Source organism: Mesocricetus auratus, unplaced genomic scaffold (assembly GCF_017639785.1).
Source record: "Mesocricetus auratus isolate SY011 unplaced genomic scaffold, BCM_Maur_2.0 Super-Scaffold_100033, whole genome shotgun sequence".
Classification (NCBI taxonomy): Eukaryota; Metazoa; Chordata; class Mammalia; order Rodentia; family Cricetidae; genus Mesocricetus; species Mesocricetus auratus.
The window spans coordinates 9,413,247-9,432,077 of NW_024429213.1; the positions used below are offsets into that span (position 1 = coordinate 9,413,247).

The following is an 18,831-nucleotide window of genomic DNA, read 5'->3' on the forward strand; positions in this document are numbered from 1 at the left end:
TGAAAGAGGCAGCAGTAGGTCTGCTGTGACTTTTTTTCAGACAGGGTTTCCTCTATGACTTTGGAGGCTGTCCTGGAACTCGGCTCTGTAGACCAGTGTGGCCTCACAGAGATCCGCCTGCCTCTGCCTCCCGAGTGCTGGGATTAAAGGTGTGCACCACCACCGCCCGTAGACTTTTTTTTTAAGAATCTATTTTTATTTTATGTGCATTGGTGTTTGCCTAATTATGTCTTTGTGAGGGTGTCTGATCCCCTGGAATTGGAGTTACAGACAGTTGTGAGCTGCCATGTTGGTGCTGGGAATTGAAGCCAGGTCCTCTGGAAGAGCAGCCCATGTTCTTAACCACTGAGCCATCTTTCCAGCACTTGTAACTTTGAATGCGGCAGAGAGAATATTAGGTCCCCACCCCCTCAGGGTTGTCTCAGATGACTCTTGTTATGTAGCCCAACCTGGTCTCTGGAACACCCCCCCCCCCGTGTGTGTGTGTGTGTGTGTGTGTGTGTGTGTGTGTGTGTGTGTGTGTGTGTGTGGACCAGGCCAGCCTCAAACTCATGGGACTAAAGGCGTGCGCCACCACCTCCAGGCTGGACTGGAACTTCTGATCTTCCTTTCTGCCTCCTCTGCTTGGTGTGGGATTATGGGTGTGTCATCACCACCCCTGGCTTCCTATCAGTCTTTTTACAGAAGTGATAGGATAAGCCTTGTGTTGGGTGCTGCTTGGAATTTCAAAGTGAAATACGTGTTTATGGGGAGTGAAAAGGAGATAAGCCACCTCTAAAGTAAACTGCACTGTTTGAGCTACAGTACCTTGCCTTCTGAGGTACTTCCTTCACAACATTCTGGCATAAGGATGAGAAGCGGAATCATTGCCACAGGATAGGAGACAATTCAAGACAGAAACTGACCTCTGGGTGGGGAGATGGTTTCTTGAACAGGAATTCTTACAGGGCTTCTTTATGCCTCCCACATTCAAGGGTACCTCCAGGTCTTACAGAGACCTGTGGGAATTTCAGAATCCAGTGTCCAGAGAGGGTGAATGCTAAGGCTTGAGTGTGGTGTGAAACACGCCCCTCAACGCTCCACTACACACACACACACACACACACACAAGGGTTCGCATGCTGGAAGTTTGCTCTCCTAAAGAGTTGAGGTGGTGGCAACTTTAGGTGTGGTGGGGTCCGGTCTGGTTAGGTCCTGATAGCCTTCTGAAGAGGTTAATGCAAGTCCCACTGGAGTGGATTGACTTTCCTGACATTGGGTTGCTGCAAAGCTAGAGTCACTACCTGACTCTCTTGTCCCCTTCTCTATGTAGCTGCTCTCCTCCTGGCTTCTCTGTCATGTAGTCATGCAGCCAGGCGTCCCTCACCAGGGCACCAATGCCATGCTGTTGGAAACTTCCAGGCACCAAAATTGTGTGCCAAATAAACTTCGTTACTTTATAAAATGCTTTTAACCTCAGGTATTTTGTTATACCAACACAAGCAACTTGTCTGAGATCACATACTGATACAGCCAGCCTTACAAAACAGACCCCTTGTCCCTCTCCAAGTGCTTTCCAGACTGTGGAACACCCTTTCTCTTGACAAAGAGCCTAGTGTTGCTACCGAAAGAACTAAATTACCTCATTTTGAAAGGCGCTATGAATTCAGCTCTATTATGTAGAATGGGGCAAAGATGTCTTGAGCAGGCATGATATTGTAATTCACGTCCTGCTCCTTTCATTTATCTTTGCTTGGGTTTGTGTATGTTTGGAAGCAGCCTTAAATCATTATTGGAACAAAGTAGGGAAAAATAATAATATATAATTACAAATGAGGAATACACTGTATGATCCTATTAATTGCCTTCTTTGCAATCTTTATTTTTGGCATTTTGAGAATAATTAAAGGATTAGGCCTCAATTGATGGCGGTGGCGGGTTAGCCTTGAACTATAAACAGTAGCAGTACATCCTATAGGAGTAATCTGGTGCCATCTGCCACCTGGGACCCTGTCAGCAGCACTAGGACTGTGCTCTGCTGGTCTACTCTGAATATGTATTTATCCGGCTCTCAAGAGAAACTGTGGCAATGGTTGGAAAATGAACCCCAAAGAAAGGAAGGCGCAGAGGAGAGGGAGAAAGCATGCGGCATTGATCGTCGCCCGCAGACCTAGAGAAGAGGACCATGGCTGGTTCAAAACAGACAGAAGCTATAGCATCTTCAGAATTGATCTCTCCAAGCTCCCTGTGCCAGCAAGCAGGCCAGGGAAAGTGCCAGTGTAGCCACTGGCACTGAACCCATGAAAACATCTCCAGCCTTCATTCTGGAGTGACTGCCAGCTTTATCCTTGGCTTTACAAGCCCCAGGAGAGAAAAAGACCCTATCCTAGGGACCTGGCAGATAAATTCGCTGCAGGACAGTGATGTCCTTAGGGGACATTATTTGCATGGCTGAATGCAGTGAAGGACATTGTCATCAGAGCCCGTTTATGATGAGCCCAGGGAATTGGCCAAAGAATGAAGTTGGGTTTTGGAGAATCAGGTGGTGAGGGAAATAGTCATGTTTCGCTTCTGGGCCTCCATCTATTCCCTCCTCATCTGGGCAATGGTGATTGTAGTTTTCTATAAGGAATGAGAGTAGTGTGTTTTGTGTTTGGCAGATAGAAAGTCCTTAGTAAATTTCAACTATTGTCCTAAGAGCTGAAGAAAGCTAATCTGCAACCCAGATCTCAAAAGCTCTTTAACTTCTGGAGAGGAGTTGAGTAGAAGGGGTGTGGGGACCCCTTCCCATGGCATCTTTCTCTTTGTGTGGTGCTGGGAACTTTTTGCTTGCTTGCAGGAACCTAGGGGCCTCACACATGCTCAGTAAGAGATGTTTAGCCAGATCTCCAGCTAGCCCCAAGAGTGATGTCCATGGAAGCTCAAAATCCGAGAAACTTGTCCAGGAGTGGGAAAGGACGAGGCGGGTCATAATTTTATCTATTGCAGAACCACAGTTTAGTATCACTAGGACCACAGAGAGGTTTTTCCAACTCCATTCCAGGGTCTGTTTGCTTTGTCTGAGGAGTAGGCCTTTGCCTTGAGATTACTGGCCCCACCTTCTGGGAAGAGGGAAGGTACTCTTCATGGAGATGGCAAATGCTCAGGTTCCCATGGTGAGCAAGATGGATCAGTTGACACCTGCTGAACCGGGAAGGAAAGAAATTCCTTGTATGATAGTTACTGTGGTTGGCAAGTGGCCAAGATGACCCAAGAAAGATGTGATTGAGGAAGCTATGTAGGATTTAACCCCAGAAGTATTTGGTTTGCGGAAACCATGCAGATGTATGACTGAGAAGCCATATACTTACTCTATGCTAAAGCATGCCAGAGGGGTGTGAAGCTAGGGGAATCCCTGTGGCCATACTTTCCTAGATTAGCCATATATAGGTTTGGTTTTCTTTGGGGGGGGGCAATGCTAAGAGCTTTAGTTTCCTCAGCTATAAAGTGGATGGTCGTGTGTAACCACAGGGTTATTAAGGAACATACGCGAGATTGCATGGAAATGTACCTAGTGAAGAATTGGAAGAGAGCGAAGGTCCTCAATAAACAGTAGCTATTTTTATCCTGTACGAATTATTCAAACAGACTTGCTTGCTATGAAGCATAGCACAGTGACACAGTTCCTGTTAGGAGGTCAAAAGCATGGAACTGGGAGAAAAAAACCTCCGTGGCCCAGTGCCAGTTATGACCAGAGCCCACATTGATAGTTCCGGAGGGTCTTGAGGAGGAAAAGCCTACATCTTTTGTACCAGGGAGCAGCTGACTTAACTGAGCATGCTGGTGTGCACCTGTAACCCTGAGCTACACAGTGAGGTCCTGCCTTGTGTGGTCCTGCCTCTGCTTGTGTGATCAGGGGTTATGCAAGGCACACTAAAGGGCTTCCTGCATTTTGCCTTGCTCTTGGCTAAGGGCTCCTGCTCTCACCTCCTGGGGATGATAGTCTGGTGCTCTTGGGAAGACTAAGACTCCTAGGGCCTCCCAGAAACACGTGCACCCAAGTAAGTCCCTTGGCTCCTCTGACTAAGAAGGAGCTGTGTGGAGTCATCTTGTGCTCCCGTGGGTCTTTCCAGAAGGCATTAACTCTTCTTGCCTTGTACTTGACTTTCCTAATTACTTCTGCCTAGGTCTTCACCAGAACCACAAATCCACTCCCTGCACATTAGCACCACCCCTACAGCTGTCTTGCTCTCTTGAACTTGCTGGAAATATCTGCCTGTGCTACAGAGTAACAATGTATCAGGCATTCCGTCATTCATTTGTGATTTTGAGACAAAGTCTCAGCATGCCAGCCTGAAACTCACTGTGTAGGCTGGGTGGCCCGCCTCTGCCTCCTAAGTGTGCCATCGCTGAGTCTTCGTTTTGTTTTTTTGAGACAGAGTCTCATGTGGCCCAGGCTGGTTTCCAGCTTTCTATGCAACTGAGGATGACCTTAAAATTTTTCTTTTCTTTCTTTTTGTTGTTGTTGGTTTTTTGAGACAGTGTTTCTTTTTGTAACTTATCTTGGCGTCCTGTAACCTTGCCAGGTCTGTAGACCAGGCTGACCTCAAATTCTCAGAGATCCACCCGCCTCTGCCCTCAGAGAGCTAATGTTAAAGGAACCTTGAATTTCTGAACCTCCAGCATCCACCTCTAGAGTGCTGGGATTACAGGGGCGTGCCACACCCAATTTTTTAAAAGTGTGCTGCCGGAAATAGAACTCAGGGCACTGTACCAACTGAAATGCTGGGGTGCACCACCATTCTCAGTTATACATATACTATGTGTGTGCTAGGTACCTACACGCTAGGTCCTAGGAAGACACGGTCTGGAAAATCAGCAACAGAGTCTATTCAGGAGCTCACAGTAGGCCTGCTCAGATGATGAGGTAGATGGTGGCAAGCAGTGAAATGTAGAGAACAAATTGCTAGGTCAGAGAATTCAGGGTTGTTGGTTTGTTTTTAGAGCCGTGACCTTACCATACAGTCCAACCTGGACTGGAAGTTGATATGTAACTCAGGCTGGCCTCAGACTAGAGGTCCTCCTGCTTCCTTCTCCCAACTACTGGTGTTACAGATGTGGCCACACACCTGACTCAGAAGTTTGAGATTTATTCCAAATATGATGGGAACTAATGAGGTAGTGATATGTGACATGCTGTGCGTTTGCTTTTATGTATTTATTTATTTATCCATTTTTTTTGAGACAGGGTTTCTCTGTATTGTTTTGGAGGCTGTCCTGGAAGTCACTCTGTAGACCAGGCTGGCTTTGAACTTACAGAGATCTGCCTGCCTCTGCCTCCCAAGTGCTGGGATTAAAGGTGTGTGCCACCAACGCCTGGCCTATTTTTTCATTTTTCAAGACGGGGTTTCTCTATATTGTTTTGGAGGCTGTCCTGGAACTCACTCTGTAGACCAGGCTGGCCTCGAACTCACAGAGATCTGCCTGCCTCTGCTTCCAGAGTACTGGGATTAAAGGTGTGCGCCACCACTACATGACTTGCTTTTAATTTTTTTTTTTTTTTTGGTTTTTTCGAGACAGGGTTTCTCTGTGGCTTTGGAGGCTGTCCTGGAACTCCCTTGGTAGTCCAGCCTGGTCTCGAACTTACAGAGATCCGCCTGCCTCTGCCTCCCGAGTGCTGGGATTAAAGGCGTGTGCCACCAACGCCCGGCTTTGCTTTTAATTTTTAAACTCCTTTGTTTCCATGTGTGTCCCTGAGCGCATGTGCAGCACAGGCTGAATGTGGAGGTCAGAAAACAAGTTTTTCCTTCCACCACGATGGTCATGGGGCTAGAACTTGGAGACAGACACTTTTAGCAGATGAGCCATCTCACCAGCACCTAGTTGGTTTCTCTTTTGAAATCTGATTTGCTATATAGCCCTGCCTGGCCTTGATCTCATAATCCTTCCTCCTTTCTAAATACTGGGACTGCAGGTGCTCGCCACCAATCCCACGTGTGACATGTTGCAAAAAGGCCTATCTGGCTGCTATGTAGAAGATGGATTAGAGGAGCATGAGAAATGGTACCTGGAATTAAAACCCTAGTAATCCAGGTAAGAGAAATGTGGTGGCCTGGCCTATAGTTGAGGCAAAAAGTTGACATCTAGGTAGAATACTGAAAAGTCGAGTTAGTTATCTTTAGCAGAGTGTTTCAGGGAAGCAAGGTAGAAGGTGAAGGAGGGGGCTTCTTCTTGTGTAGGATTTTGTAGTGGGTTGGGGGTGATGATTAAGAACACGGGACTCTGGACAGAGGACTGCCTGTAATTGAACCCTACTGGCACACATTCCTGCGAGTGTTCTGACGTCCTTTACTTCACTTTTTCATCTGTGACTCCTAGGTGCTGACTAACTGCCTTACTGGATAGTTGGAAGAATTTATAGACAATTTCTTTTGTGTGCTTGCTTCCCTAAAAACCACTGTAAATGTCAGCTCTGGTTACCAAGCTGAATATGGATGCTGAGGTGAAATATCTGGTCTGCAGCTTGATATAGGGGCCTGGAACTTGTGGGGAAAAAACTAAACTAAGAATCACCAAGTGAGAGGTTTGTCATGGAGGAGGGTAGTGTCCGGGCTGAAGACCACTGGAAGAACAGAGACAAGATCCCAGAAAGAAACTGAAAGTGGCTCTCAGCCTGGACAAAAACACCTGTGTATTCTGCAGTTGGGGATTGGGGTTAAGTGCCTCTGGGGAGTTAAGGAAGACAAGGATTTAAAAAGCTGGGTAGTGTCACACACCTTTGATCCCAGCACTCAGGAGGCAGAGGCAGGAGGATCTCTGTGAGCTTGAGGCCAGCCTGGTCTACAGAGTGAATTCCAGGATAGCCAGGATTATGTAAAGACACTGTCCCAAAAAACAAAACAAGCATTCCCTGACTCAGCATGAAGGAAGTGTCTGGTTCCCAGTACTTTCTGCAGAATACCTAGGGAGGATGGATAGGATAGTGTGGTATGTATTATACAGTGAAGCCCCATGAACTTTGGCACAAACAAGGACCATTTCCCTCTGCTGATAGAAAGTCATCTGCTGTCTGTACTGGTAAATCCAGCTGCTTGGAAGACTGATACAGGAGGGTTGTTTGAGCTCAAGAATTGTAGCCAGCTTGTGTAACCTGACCAGGAAACACACACACACACACACCCATATTGGCAGCTGCAAGATGAAGCAGTAAGTTTTCCTGAATAAAGCACAGAACAGTTTATGCAAATAAATTTGGGTCACAGGCACTGCTGGAGGTCTATAACCCACTTACCTCCAGGGTAAGCAAGGGGATACTCAGGGAAGCTCCCTAGCCCATATTTTTAAAAAGAAAACAAAAACAAGAACTGCAACATAACTATTCACACAGCCCTGTGTCTGTTTCTTCCCTTAACCACAGACCCTGAAGGCTTCCCTATCAGTAAACAGCAGAACATTTCATGCTATTCAAATTACTGAAGGACAATTAATTACATTGTTTTGAGTCCTATGCTTTTATAAACAAAGCTCAGCTTAAGTAGTATTGAAGAAGAAGAAGAAGAAGAAGAAGAAGAAGAAGAAGAAGAAGAAGAAGAAGAAGAAGCCTTAGAAACCAGTAAATAAGAGTAAGGAAATGAGCTTGGTATAGCCGAGGCCTTTAATCCCAGCACTAAGGAAGCAGAGGCAGGTAGATCTCTGAGGCTAGCCTGATCTACATAGTGAGTTTCAGTACAGCCAGGGTTATGTAGAGAAGTCCTGGCTCGAAACACAAAAATAAAGTAAGGAAATGGAAATGCTACTGTGGGTATAGGTATGTATCTTTTTCAAGGGATCCGGCAATCCGGCTGTCTTGGAAAACAGGCATATAAGTAGCAAATCTGAGGCCCTGAAAGAGATGTATCAAGGAGATGCTGTGAAAAGGAACACTACAGAGTCATAATGAAGACAGCCAGGGAGATGGGGAGACAGCCAGGAAGAGACTGGAGTTTATACAAGTAGGAGTAGAGGTGACCTTAAAGCAACAGGAGGATGTTCTGGGTGCTTTGGTGACATCCGGATGGATGGTTGGCTCTCAGCAACATAGGTGAGTTGCTTTTTCAAGTACCTAAATAGTGCTAAAATTGGTTAAGTTTGTCATTAAGGTACAGGATCTAGGGCTCTTGATGAGGCTTTAGCGTGTGTGTTGGGGGGGGGATTGTCTGACATTTGTGTAATTTTTTTCCCATAGAAAATGACATGTATGTCCTGGAAGGCTTTGGAAAAATTGAAAATAAATAAAAATCCCCTAGAATTTATAGTCCTGATGGTTTTGCTGATGGTCTTGTAAATTGTATATTTAATCAAAGGCACTCGAATGCTTTTTTTTAACTATTGAAGAGCCATTTAAATGTCAACATAAGTGATTCCCTTCCAAATAGTGCTGTTTAGACATTAGTTCCTCTAATAGACCATAATGATTCACAAGGAGGCATTTCTCGACTCTAAATTGTAGGCCTATTGAAATATAAATTAAGATGATAAATAATTTGACCTTACCTGAGAGTACTAAGTATTTACACGTGTCAAACACGAAATTACCCTGAATATCAGGGCCCCCTAAAAAGGCAGCCTTCGTCTCAGTAAATAAAACGGGTTAATGAATTTCCCTTGGAGAGCGGAGGAAAAGGGGAATACACAAAAGACTTTGCTCCAGGGGCTCGGCCCTGCCAGCCCTGCAGACGTGCAGCAGGCTAGGGAGAAGCGCGGGCCAGGTTCCCCCGGAGCGCCAGGCGGGTGCTGGCTGCCCTTGGCGCACGGCGCGTTCCCCTCTCCCCCTCCTTCCGCAACGCCGCTGGAGTTTCAAAACATGGAGTTTCCACAGGAACTTTGCCAGGCCGAGCTCGCAGCCCTCCCTGGATCCCGCAGCGATATTCGCTGCGGTCTCCCAGCTCCCCCTCCCCGCAGAGTGTTGACCCGGCGGCCACCCAGCATAAAGCTCGTCGGGCCGGGTTCAATCCCCGAGAAGGCGCAGGGCTTCCGGGGCCCGGCGCCCCTGCTCGGGTCCTGCAGAGATGATTGCGCCTTCTGTGGGGCCCCTAGCCGAGCCCATCCACCGAGGCAGTGTGCTGGCGCGGGGCTTGGGATTCGGAGGGCGGGAGACGCCGAGGCGATCGAGGCCGAGTGGGCACCCAGGCTGCCCGCGCTGGGGTTTGGTTTTATTTTAAAGCCGTGTTGTGCGCCGGGGGCGGGAAGTGCGAGATGCTGGGGGCCGGGGGGGGGGGCGTAGCACCTTGTCAATGAGAAATTTCCTGTTCGCAAGACTCAGCTTGCAGTTTCTGTCCTGCCCTTGAACTGACAAGTGGATCTCGGCCGTGAGAGTCCGGGAGAGTCTCGCCAGGCGCACGCGAGGGTGGGGGTGGGGGCAGCGGCGCCGAGGCCCCGGGAGCCGGCTGAGCTGGGCCGCCGCCTGCCCTCCCGTTTCCCCGGCGCACCCGTGAGCTCCGAGCCGAGCGGTGACTAATCTGTGGCTCCGGGCCTCTTGGCGCGCGGCCCGGGCTCGCCTCCCGCCCCCTTGTCCCTCCCCCCTTCCCCAGCCCCTGCACGCAGAGCTCAGCCGGGTGAATCTTGCGGGCCGCCGCCGCAGCCGCCGCCTTGCCGGGAGTGTGGGAAGCGGCTCGAGACGGGCGACTCGGAAGCCGTCTCCAGTCGGTCTCCTTCGACCCAAGCCCCGAGTGTGCGTGTGTTTCCTTCCCCGTAGGCACTTTGATCAGCATTTCCTCTGTGCAACCGAGGAGTCAGGGCGAACTGGGGCTTTTTAACCCTTGGCGTGCCGGAGCCACCGAGGCCTCCAAGGGAACATGCCTCGGGAGACAGGTCCACCCGATCACAGCTAGGTTTGGCAAAGCCGGAGTCGTGTGGAGCCCGGCTGGATCTGGGGAACTTGCCCCAGTACAGCACACTCTCCTAGGGACAGCAGGCTGCGAGGCCCGAAGCTAAGGGGCTGCGCAGTCACCCAACCTGCCCGGCGAGGCGCCGTGAGGCTTGAAAGGCCCAGCGGGCTGAGGCTTCGGGAGGAGACCGGGAAGAGCTGAAGGAGCTGAGCTGTCTTCAAGCATCCTGTTCGCTGGCGCGGGGATGCCTCTCAGCCCAGGGTAGGGGGCCTTGCTCTTGCCCCACGCACTGGGCTCTGGTCACCGCCCCCTCCCTTGGCCTGTCCTCGCTAGGGAGTTAATGATTGATTTACTGGCTCCTAGAGGCCGGCGCCCTCCCAAGCTATTTGTCCAAGCTAAGGAGTTGCTGGAAAGAGGCTAAGGGGCCTAGAGAGCGCGGGGGTCGCCTAGAAGGGGAAATCTGGCTACCGACGGGAAGGCACGACCACTTGGTTAGCTTCCACTGGGAGACTGTAGCCGTGTCCGCGGCGAACCCGCGGGAGGCCCGGCCTGGACGAAGAAGGGTGCTTTGGGAAGCGCCACATGTAAATGGATTGGCAGCTGGTGATTAGGCCGCCTGGTTTTATGAGTCATAATAGGCCGCCCGCCTGGCCCTCAACCTGCCCGTTGTAGACTTGGTATTCTGGGGCCCAAGCCATGCACTACTCCCAGCCGCACGGAGGGGGATGCTCCAGGGGGCCCTGGCCGCCTTCAGCGGTGCACAGGATTTCCTCTCATTTCTCGTAGAAGGCAACACAAACACCCTAAATCAAACTGCTCCGACAACCGGAGGCTCCACACAGACACATCAATAAGGATTTCGCCTCCCGCGTTCGAACGTACTGAAACACTTGTCCTATTTTTATGCAAATGACACCACACAAATAGATCTCGCAAACCCAGGAGAGGGGCGGGAGGAGGAGGGACGCCGGCGCCCCACCAGGGGGCGGTAGGGGGGGCTCAATCCCGCACCTCGGGGCCCGCGCTGGCTCGGGTGCAGTGGGGCTGGCACTAACCAGGAGGCCCGCCCCGCGTGCGGTGGCTCCCTGCCAGCGCCGCCTAGTCGGCCGCGTCCCCAGGCTGCCTGCAGAGGCGGATTAGGGAAGGAGCGAAGCGAGCCTGTGACTAATCGCGGGGCCTCGGACCGGAGCACCAAGGCCATGTGCGACTGACAGGATCGACACTAGCAGAGGACACGGCGACGCCTCGCTTAATTGCAGGCTTAAAAAATTGCCGCCTGAGCAGCTCCAGTGCAGAAAGCCACAACAAACGCGTGGGTCTGGGTCTTGGGAGTGCGCCCTGGGGGGAGGGGTGGTCCAGATTTCTCGCCTGGAGAGGGGAAGGTTTGGCATCTGAAGCCAGGGAGCTAGTTCTCCACTCTGCAGGGTCTCCCCAGGGGGCACGCGGAGTGAGTGTGGGTGAGGTGACCAGCCACCAGGTTTTCATCATTTGTCCTTTGAGTCCGTGCTTCCCTCTTCTAGCCTTAGACCCGATAAAGGAGGCCTGCAGTGAAGGTTACGATTACAGCGGGCCTTTTAAAAATAAGAATCACACACCAAACACTTTACTTGGCTCCTCTAATTTACCAACCGACTGAGATAAAGGGCCCCGAATGACCAAAGGAAAGCCAAATCAAGTAAAGGCCGCAAAGAGCAAGGTCATTGCGTGCCAAAAGTCTGGGGGTCACAGACACGAACCCTGGTCTCTTCGAAGGCTTGTGGTCACAGTTCCTGTGGCCCAGGCCTCCTTTCTGGAGGGGGGGGGGGGGGGGACGCTCAAGAGACGAGCGTCGGCGGGGCGGCTGGTCTGTGAGTGGGGGTGGGGGTAGAAAGGCAGTGGCGGGGAACCCTGCGAGAGAAGTTTCCACCACGCTCTGGTCTGTTGCTGCCAAAATCCCCTGGCCCCTCCCCGCCCGCACTGCCTTCCGTTGCCACCACAAGTTTGGTTTAACGAGAGAGCTCGGGACAAAAGCAAACCTTTTCTATAGACCCTGAAAACAAAGGGGAAAGAGACGCGCGAGGCCGCAGAGAAGCGTCTGCTAGCGTAATGGTGCCAGGCCGAAAGCAGAGCATTAGAACTGCAAAAGCCGCGCGGGCGGGAGGAAGTGCGAGGCGGGAGGCGGGAGCGCGGGGAGGGCGGGCGGGGGAGGGGCGCTGCGCCATGTTTCCGTGTCACCCGCCGAGTCGCCGGCTCTGGGCTCGGCCGCCAGCTCCTGCCTGCCTCCGTAACAGCAGAAAGCGTGCGATTAGCAGCCAGACAGGCGGGGACTCCGGGCCCGCGGGGCCGCCGCACACGCCGCCCGCGGCCCCGGCCCGCGCTCCCCTCCCCCCGCCCGCCGGGTAATCCTCCTCCTTGCTGCAGCGCTGTGTGCACTCTCATTAGAGCAGGGTGGCTTTTCTCTGCGCACTCGCTCGGCTCCCGCTGGCAAAACAACGCCTTCCCCGGCCGGGCCCTGGGCCAGGGAAGTCGGAGAGGGCCGGACGGGGGCGGGGTAAGGCTGGGACAGCCACGCAGGTTAGCTCCACCACCCGACCCCGGGCATCCAGAAGATGGGGAGGACTCTTCGGCCCTCCCCCACGCGCAGTGGCAATGCCGGAGGTCCGTACCAGACTCTCCGTCCCTCGGGAAAGGGGGGGGGGGTATGCTGGTGCCATCCTGACCTACTGCCGTCCGCGGCACGAGGCGAGAATGCGTGGGGCAGATGAGTGTCTGGGTTGAAGAGCTGGGGTGGACACTGGGGAAGGTTCCCACAACTGGCTTTTGCCCCATGTGATTGCGAACGACCTCTTAAGGCCAGAAGCTGGATTTCAGGTGTTGCTGCCCTAAGACCCTCAGGGAGACCAGTGCCCTCAGCAAGCCCTCTGGCCTTGGGTTTGACCGGCCAGAGTGGATAGGAAACGGAGGAGGGGGCGACCCCACTGCTTTGGAGCCCCATTTTCTGTTCCGCGATCTCTGTACACAACAGTAGGCAGCTTCTCCCAGCACTATGCGCCCAGCTGCAGGGCCCGGAGCAGGTGTTCCTGCCTGGCCGGAGTGGCGGCTCCGAGCCCCTCCTGTCCCAGCTGCGGGGCCGAGGCGGGGGGGGGGGGCGGGAGGCGTGTTGGTGGTTGTAACTGAGGGACGTGTCGTCGGACCGCGGGGAGGGACCTCGGTGCTTAAATGGGGCTATTCCGGGTTGCGGACTGCCGCCTGGAACCGGGAGGGATCTGGGATGCTGGGCGGCCAGCTCCCGTCTGGAACTGCCCTGGGGGCTAGAGCAGGCCGTTCGGGGTGGCGGGAGGGCTTCCGGTCCCCGTGACTGCGGCGGCGGGGTGGCCGGGAAGTTCCCGGCGTGGCCGCGAGGAGCACCCTCCCCTGGCTGCCGCCGCCGCCGCCGCCGCCGCCGCCGCTCGGCTCTCGGAGCGGCGCCCTTAGAGCCTCTGGGCGTCTGGCGACGTCGCCTTCACCTTGTGCGGAGATGGGGGGCTTCGGGGTGGTCCCCTCCCAGCTCTCCCACGGGGAGGCGGGGGTCGGGGACCCCGCGGGAGGGGCTGCTCGCCTCCCAGCCCCTTCTCGCCGAGCCGCTGCTATGGCGGGCACGTGAAGAGCAGCTCGGCGCCGGGAGCCCGCCAGGGAGCGGCCTGGCCTGCCGGCTCAGCTTCCCCACGGGTCCAGGAACGCGGAACCAAGTCGGGCCAGGTCCCGCGGAGCTCGCTGCTACCCCGCACCCCTTCCCTGCACGAACTGGGCCTCGAGGCCGTGCCAGACGGCTCGCCCGAGGGGAACTCGAGCTGACTAATGGGACGCGTGTGGGCCTCCTGAGAGGCCCCGCTGTCAGCAGATGCCCGCTCGCTCTGCGCTGACGCCGCGACCAGGCTCTTCGGGGAAGGGCAAGAGGAGGGGTTTCCCCGACCGGTGGTTTCGGCTCTCTGGGGACAATCCGCCTGCGGCTGGCTCTGGGCTTTGGGTCCTGGGCCCTGTGTCCTGGCCCCGGGAGGGCAGAATTGGGGACCTGGTTCCAGGGTGCCGACCGGAGAAGGCGCCTCAAAGCACCGAGCCGGTGGTGGGCAAAGGCCCAGCTTGGCCTGAGGGACCGGTCTCCTTTGCGGCTTGCGATCTGGGGCCAGCAGCTTGGCTGGGGTCGGGGGGGGATTTGATAGCCATCCTGAGTGCTTGGACTTCGATACCAAAACCTTCAACAAATAGAAAAGTCTTCCGGAAATCCCTCAATGAGATCCCTGTGAAGAGAAAAGGATTGCTAAAACTCTGGGAGAGTCCAATTTATCTGGGAGTTCTCAGGGTCTGGGCTGTGTGATGCTTTTTCCTCCCTTTACAGGGGTTTGTGAATCAGCAGAGTTTCTTATTATTTCCAATTAACAGCCACCTCATTGTTGACATAGTCATATGACCCTCCAAAATACAGCTACCTGTTTAGTTTCAACACGTCGGCTCGATTGGTGAAACACAAAGCTAGACCAGTAACTAAAAGAAAAACTGCCTTTACAAGCTTGTGTCGGATGCAGAATAAATCCCCATCATGCATCCCTGTTTTTATTCAGCTTAATTACACTAGAAATGCTGCCCCCCCCCAAGAAAGCCTGAAACCCCGGAGTAGAGGTGCGACTTTTCCTGGGGATTCTTGCCATTGGAGAGGGGTTGCTGGTGGAAGGGAGGTGGGTTTTAAATGTCACTTCCAAATGAAAATGCTTTCCTTCAGCCTTTTTCTTTTTTTGATGCAGTTTCGAAAGGAGCATTTTTTCGAGATAAGAAGTGACCGATCAAAATCGCTGAGGGGAGGTTGTAAGCAGCCGCTTTGGCCCAGCTTAGCCTTATCTAATCTTTCACACTTGCATGGCGGAAAAAAATTGGCTTATCTTTATCCCCACCCCCTTCTCGCCTTAATTGCTAAAAAACATTGGTGTGTTAAACGGGCAGGAAGGAGGTCTCTGGATTGTCAGAACAGGAAGATTCAAAAATGTGGGGTCCTTGGGGAGAGAAGGGTGACAGAGTTTATTCTTTCCTTCCTTTAGGCCTTTCTTGTACAGCGCCGAGGGTCCAATCCCAGCTGGCACCATGACCAGATTTCTTTTTTAAAAGAATTAAACAAACAAAAATTCGTATGGCTTTGGCTTAGGCAGCTTCCCAGGCCTCTTTTTCTCGGCACTCTGTTTACCAACCTTTCCTCTTCATCTCTCTCCCGGAACTGTCAGTGGGTCTCTCGTTGAAGCCTCTGCCTTCATCCTCTCTTCTGTACATGCCTCCGTTTGGGGGGTGGGGTGGCGGGTGGAATGCTAGGCTGGGGCGTGCAGCATGCTGGAAATCATTCAAATATATGCGGGTGTCTGCAAACACACACTTTTAAATCATGGCATTTCCCCTCCAAGCTGGTATATTTAAACTCCAGAGCTCGCTGGATCTCCTCCCTCTCAGTCGTTTGTCTGTGTCACCGACAGGCCGCTAATGGCCAGGCTTCCAGGCTCGGTGCATTATGCATTAGCCTCCTCCCTCTGCTGCCCCACACGGAAGGTTCTGTCAGACCAGGCAATGCAAACCACTCTCCATCCCTGCTCCCCTCAATCGCAGGGGGGCTGCAGGGTCGCTAACAGGCTGGAGATGCTGGGGTATGGGGAGAGGGCACAGCAGAATGGGCCTTGGGGAGGAATGGAATCAGGTAAAATGTGTCACAGATTAACTTAAACCATGTGGGATTCCCAGACTTGTGCTACTGGCCATGACTACCCCCACGGTGACCAGCCCACGCCAATCACTTCTGGACCCAACTTTGGGTGTGTATGTGTTGTGAGGGCTCTCAGTTGCTTAGAGCTACACCAGTTCTGCTTTTTTATCTGCTGGCCTGTAGTCCTTTCTCACTATAAGTGAGAGCCTGGTAGTGGCAGCCCTCCAGTTCCCAGGTGGCCCCCAGGAAGCCCAGAGGAGAAGCTGGTATGTTGAATGTGAGGGCAACTATTGGGCAGCTCAACCCCCTTTCTCTTGTGCTCCTACTTACTGCTGCCCCAAAGCAGGGTAAAATGTGCACTAGAGGTAGTGTCAGGGTTGATCTGCAGAAGTGTCCGGCTTTGGTGGAGGGGACAGGCCCTTTCCCAAAGCCCCCTATGTTTACGTCATCTGGTCAACACCCAGTCAGGCTTTGGCAATAGCAGTAGTCTTGGAGATCCCAGAGTTCAGGGCCTGACACAAATGTAGCCTAGCCCAGAAATTTCCTGATGTCCGTGTTGGTTCTGTTCTTTGGGCCTCCCACCCCCAAACAGTCTAAAACTCTCCAAAGGCAATTATCCCATCCAACCCCAGTTTTCTGCCTGGGAAGGCAGGCAGCTCTCTTTAAATATTTCACAATTAGTAAAATCTTTAGGGCCAAGGATAGGCCTGTAATTGTTACTTCATTTGAGTTTTAAAAGGAATACAGTGGGTATTTGTATTTTTTAAAAAAAATAGTTACATTGTGTAAACTAAAAATGTGTCATCTGCCGGGCGTTGGTGGCGCACGCCTTTAATCCCAGCACTCGGGAGGCAGAGGCAGGCGGATCTCTGTGAGTTCGAGGCCAGCCTGGTCTACAGAGCGAGTTCCAGGACAGCCTCCAAAGCCACAGAGAAACCCTGTCTCAAAAAACCAAAAAAAAAAAAAAATGTGTCATCTTTACTATTCAAGTGTGCAGTATTCCAGTGACTCCAGTATCTAGTGTTAAAGGCTGAAAAACACCAGCTGAGGAGGCCTAGAGAACTAGGATTTCTATTCTCCGCGTACCTGTCATAAATGAACCCCCACCATACACACATTTGGGAACTCAGAATGCCCCTAATGAAGGTAGGACTTCATGACAGGATGGAAGGCCTTCTTCCAGGCCTAGGAGTAGCCAGACTGGTGGAACCTGGCGGATCTTGTGGTCAGCAGAACCAGAAAAGGGCAGGCAGGTTTAGAGTTTGCTCCCAGAAGCTCCAATTTGCTTTCCCAGTTGCAGAGCCTGCTTAGAATCTACAGCAGGAGAAAGACGGCCTGAGAGTCTGAAGTCCAGCCATATGTTATAATCACAAGACCTTTGGGGGGGGTGCGGTGAGGCTGGTGGGGGAGGGGCAGTCTCCATAGCTCCACCTCAGAGTACTTCTCATTTCCTTGCTGATTTATTTTTCAGCTGGCTGCGGGGGCTTCCCCTCCCTTGCTCATCCACTCCATCCTCTGCTTTCATTGAAATCCTCCCCTTTTGGAGGCCTGACACCGGGGTCAGTTCCAGAGGGACATGGAGGAGGGCAGTTGAGAAGACAGAGGAAGAGTCAGACATTGAGCATCTGAGGTAGACCCTGGGCACCTCCGGATCTGACAGTGACCCCCTGAGTAAGGATACAAGTTGGGACTGCCTTTTGACAGCTTTCTCTTCACAGGCAACAGTTCTGACGAACCAGGCCAATAGGTGTGATCCTTCTCCACTTAGGGGAACTAGGGAAGATCTCACATTTTAATTCTCAGCAAATCACACACATACACACACTCACTCACTCACTGCACATGTGCCTCTAGGACTCCCTTAATAAGATATTTTTTTAAATCCCATGAAATTGCGAAAGGCATCCTAGGCGATGGGAGAGAAAGCCTTTAATCCCACCAGCCCACTGGAGAACATGGTAGAGTCCAGAGACCCCCTTAAAGGAGAGGGGGTAAACTGCCACAAATTATGTCAAAGGCAAATTTACTGGCCTGTTTGTCTCCAGCATCAAGTTTCTCAAGCAGCCAGTCCTCTCCAAGGCCCCTTCACCCTTATAGCCCCCCACCCCCATTCATTTTAGCTCTAGGACTTAAAGTTAGACAAACAGGCCCCTTTGTCAGCACTCCCAGGAGGCCCTAGGATTCAGAGAGGCCTCAGGCTAGGTGCTTGGCTTCTGGATTTTCCAAAAGTTCTGGACAGTTAATGTGACTCGGACTCTGGGAAAAGCCTGCTCCTTGGAGAGTTGGGAGGTGAGAAGAGGGGGAGAGAAGGTGGCTGGGCATCGAGCCAGGGCTTCTGCGGTGCGGCCTAACCGAGCCGGATGAGCCTGGCACTGCTCTGGCTGTTCTCTCCCAGGCCAGCCCTCCGGCCCAGCCCACAGCAGCACAGCGGCGGCCTTTCTGCCTGGAACTGCATACAGAGTTTCCCTCCACAAATACCCAACTCCAGCTTTCCCGGTTATTTTAGACTTGTTTTGAATAAAAGGAGTCGCTACAAAAAGAATTGTTGCTACAACACACAACCAGTGGCCTGTCCCCCAGCTGTGTCTGTAGCTCCATGCGTTCAGTCTAATAACTTTTAATGTCTAGCCTTAAAACGTCTTTATAAAAAATAGCTTTACAGCATAATAGTCCAGGTGTCTTTCTGCTTGTTACGGGAGATTAAAAAAACGTGTAGGTTAGCTTTCAGAGACTCCACCCCCCCCAAAGAGCAGGAAGAAAAAGGCATGCATTCCATTCTGCAGGCGCGGGTCCTGGACGCATTAGCAGCCCAGCATGGCTAGGCACAGCTCACTGGCCGGCCGGCCTGTCTTTTGCATCATTTGTTACAAGCAGCTCTGGAGCATGAAGATTTAATTCTCCTCCAAGTTTCGGGTTTCAAACGGTAGAGATGTTTCACTTCTGCTTTGAGACGGGCTGTTTTTATAACTATGTGTTGAGAACTAAAACAGAATGAATAAAATTGCACCTAATATCAGTCCCACAGTCAGTAGTGGGCCTCATTTTTAAAAGGGAAAATATCTTCTAGCTAGAGACGATTTTGGCCTTGACCTTGACTTAGTAATCAACTTGAGATGCTTTTGATTAATTTTTTGGCATGTAGACTCTCCAGGATATTTAAAAACTTTCCGTGTGGGTTTACTAGCCACTTCCATTTCGGACTTTGGTTCTCATCAAGCCTGCACCATTCTGAGCCTAGGCAAAAGAAATACTCCACTCCCTTCCCAGAATTAAAAGACCCCATAGAACCACCGAATAGAGTCACCTTTGGCC

The 18,831-nt window shown here is 52.1% G+C and overlaps 1 protein-coding gene across 3 annotated transcripts in view; it reads left to right on the plus strand.

Annotated features, from left to right (window-relative positions):
* Window positions 1-18,831, plus strand: part of Bcor (BCL6 corepressor) — a 123,161-nt gene that overhangs the window by 59,682 nt on the left and 44,648 nt on the right. Inside the window, exon 1 of one of the 3 annotated variants that reach the window (XM_013120875.3) lies at window positions 12,268-12,461. The exons of the other annotated variants lie outside the window; for them this stretch is intronic. The gene's annotated coding sequence lies outside the window, so the exon portion shown is untranslated. Of the gene's footprint in view, window positions 1-12,267; window positions 12,462-18,831 lie in introns of those variants that run through there. 3 annotated transcript variants of the gene reach the window in all.